Here is a 3,726-nt window from a genome sequence, read left to right as displayed (position 1 = left end):
GTGCTAGAGGAAAAGGTAGAGGTATTAGAGGTTGAGGTCAGGCCGCTAGAGGTGGAGTCCAGACAACAGGAGACCATCCCAGGGATTTAGCTCAGAGTGGGTGGGACCATCCCCGATGTTATGCTCTCCCAGCTAGGCCCGAGGCTGAGGCCTCCAATGCAGTTATCATAGGTACCATTCTCGTCTGTAGTAGGGATGCTTCAGTTCTATTTGATCCAGGGTTTACATACTCCTATGTGTCATCTTTTTTTGCCCCGTATCTGGTCATGCCTAGTGATTCGTTGAGTTCTCCTGTATATATGTCTACATCGGTAGGTGATTCTATTGTGGTGGATCGTATCCATCGTTCATACATAGTTTGATTGAGGGTTTTGAGACCCGAGTAGATCTGTTACTTTTGCATATGGTTGATTTTGATGTCATATTGGGGATGGACTGGTTATCACCTTATCACGCTATCTTGGACTTTCATGCCAAGATTGTGACCTTAGCCTTGCTAAGCGTATAGTTGAGAAGGGATGTCTGGCCTATTTGGCGTATGTTCGTGATTCTAGTGCCGAGGTTCCTTCTATGGATTCTGTGCATGTAATTTGTTAGTTTCCAGAGGTATTTCCTGCAGACCTGCCGGGTATGCCACCCGACAGGGATATTGACTTTTGCATTGATTTAGCTCCGGGCACTCAGCCCATTTCTATTTTGACATATCGTATGGCCCCGCCAGAGTTGAAAGAATTGAAAGAACAGTTGCAAGACTTTCTTGATAAGGGCTTCATTAGACCTAGTGTCTCACTTTGGGATGCACCAGTGTTGTTTGTTAATAAGAAGGATAGATTGATGAGGATGTATAGATTATCAGCAGTTGAACAAGGTCACAATCAAGAATGAGTATCTATTACCAAGGATTGATGATTTGTTCGATCAGTTTCAGGGTGCCAAGTTGTTTTCAAAGATTGATTTGAGATCTGGCTACCATAAATTGAGGATTAGGGAGTTTGATGTCCCTAAGATAACTTTTCGCACTTGGTACGGGCATTATGAGTTCTTGGTGATGTCATTCGGGTTGACAAATGCCCCAGCATCTTTCATGGATTTGATGAATCGAGTGTTCAAGCCTTGGATTCCTTCGCGATAGTCTTCATTGATGCTATTTTGATGTATTCCCGCAGCTGGGAATAACATGAGCAACATCTGAGAGTTGTTCTTCAGACCTTGAGAGATAGTCAGTTGTATGCCAAGTTTTCAAAATATGAGTTTTGGTTGAGTTCGGTTGCATTCTTGGGTCATGTTGTATCAGTAGAGGGTATTTGGGTGGATCCTAAGAAGATTGTGGTAGTCAGGGACTAACCTAGAGCTAGATCATCTATAGATATATTGAGTTTCTTGGGTTTGGCATGCTATTACCGTCATTTTGTAGAGGGGTTTTCTTCTATTGCAGCCAGATGACCAGGTTGACCCAGAAGGGTGCCCAGTTCAGGTGGTCGGATGAGTGTGAGGGGAGCTTTCAGAATCTCAAGACGGCTTTGACTATGGTGCCAGTGTTAGTTTTGCCCACAGGTTCAGGGCCATATATAGTATGTTGTGATGCATCTTGTATTGGGCTTGGTGCGGTGTTGATGCAGAATGACAAGGTTATTGCATATGCTTTGCGACAGTTGAAGATCCAGAAGAATTATCCAGTTCATGATTTGGAGTTAGCAGCCATTGTTCACGCGCTGAAGATTTGGAGGCATTATTTGTATGGCATTTCATGTGAGGTGTTCATGGATCACAAGAGTTTGCAATACTTGTTCAAGCAGAAAGAGCTAAATTTGAGGCAGAGAAGGTGGTTGGAGTTGTAGAAAGACTATGATATCACCATTGTGTATTATCCGGGAAAGGCCAATGTAGTTGCTAATGCATTGAGTAGGAAGTTAGCCAGTATGGGCAGCCTCGCATATATTTCAACAAGTGAAAGACCGCTTGCTTTGAATGTTCAGGATTTAGCCCATTAGTTCATGAGGTTGGATGAATCTGAGCCCAACCGTGTGCTAGCTTGCACAGTCACTCGTTCTTCATTATTTGAGCGTATCCGAGATCGGCAGTATGATAATCCTCATTTTCATGTCCTTAAAGAAATGGTTGTTGCAAGTTCAGTTATATTACAGGCTCTTATCTCGCATAGGCTAGGTCAGGCTTTGCAATTGCGATCCCAACAGGCTTGGCATTTGCGAGGTCTTGATCTCATTTGCGAAGAAAGTCCAAGCCCGCCAATGTTTGCAATTGCGAGCCTTCCTTTGCAAATGCGAAGTCATCAAGGGAGGACCAGTATTGCAATTGCGACAACTTGTTTGCAATTGCGAGGGAAGCAGACAATTCACAGGTTCGTAAATGCAGTCGCAATTGCGACATTTGCGACCAGTTAATTGGGGTTTTGACGGGATTTCATTCATTTTTACAACTCTTCAAACCCTAAAAACATCTTGGGCGACTTTTCAAAGGCATAAACTTCTCCAAATCATTAGTAAGTCATTTCCAACTAATTTGCTTCAATCTATAACATCTTTTCACATGATTTCAATTCAAAATCAAGGGTTTTCATGGGGAAATTGGGTGTTTTGGGTAGAACTTAGGATTTTCGATTTTTGGCGATTTGGACCTCGACTAGAGGTCCGATTTCAAAACAATAGGTCGTGTATTTGTGGGTTTGGAGTTTACAGAATGTGAAATGCCATTCCTACTCAGGTTTGAAGCTCGTTGACAGCAACTGCGGAAGAATCATCGCAGGTGAGGGTCCGCAGAAGCGGATCACCTATCGCAGATGCAAAAATTGAAGGGAAACTCTTGCTCCACAAATGCAAACTATCAAGTGTAGATGCGCAATTACAGAAGCAGTTCTTGCCTCACAGATGCGATCCCAGGCAAGCCAGCTCAAATCCGCAGATGCGAGTTTGCTTTTGCGACCAGTCTTCCGCAGATGCAGAACACTAAAGAGTTTTGTATTGTTTCAACCCTTTTTTGCTCAATTCAACACCAATTTGGATGACGTCCAAATACACTACTAAGAAGTAAATGGACACGATCACATGCAATACAATTTACCCAACTATAAGTCAGGGTCGAATCCCATAGAGAACAATATGTAGGCGATTAGGAATGTAAGAGAATTATCACTTGTTATTCAATTGCCAAACACTAAGAATGGCTAAATTGGGAAATGTAAACTAACATAAAAAGCAAGTAAAATGATCAATGGTTACAAGTATGAATGCACGGGAAATTACACTCAAGTAACGATCCAATGTATTTCACGATTTTACAAATATGAGCAAGTTTATGTTAATTAGCCTCGGGTAATAATTCTATGTTAGCTTCTTTCAAAGACTAACAAGACTTTCTAATTGAAATATCCCTAAAACAATTAGGAGATTAAGCACACCCGATTATGGTTACAAGTAGTTCAATCTTATCCCTAGGTAGAATCTATAAAATGAGGATTAAAGCCTCAAGTTCTTGTTAATTAATCTTTCCCAAAATTAATTAGAAGTTAATGGACAAGTCTTAGGGTTATCTAATCCCTTTGGAAACATTAAAGAAGAAGAATAATTAAAGAAATAATAAGTCACTTTATAAAAGATAAAAAAATCATTCAATACATTAGCACAACAAGATATTTAATCCACACTTTAAACTTGAATATTTTCATAAACAAGATTCAAGTGTTGGAATAAATACTATAGACTTAGATAT

The sequence above is a fragment of the Nicotiana sylvestris genome, chromosome 3, assembly GCF_000393655.2.
Source record: "Nicotiana sylvestris chromosome 3, ASM39365v2, whole genome shotgun sequence".
In the NCBI taxonomy this organism is placed as follows: Eukaryota; Viridiplantae; Streptophyta; class Magnoliopsida; order Solanales; family Solanaceae; genus Nicotiana; species Nicotiana sylvestris.
The sequence above is the reverse complement of the archived record's forward strand: the minus strand, read 5'-3'. Positions refer to the sequence as shown.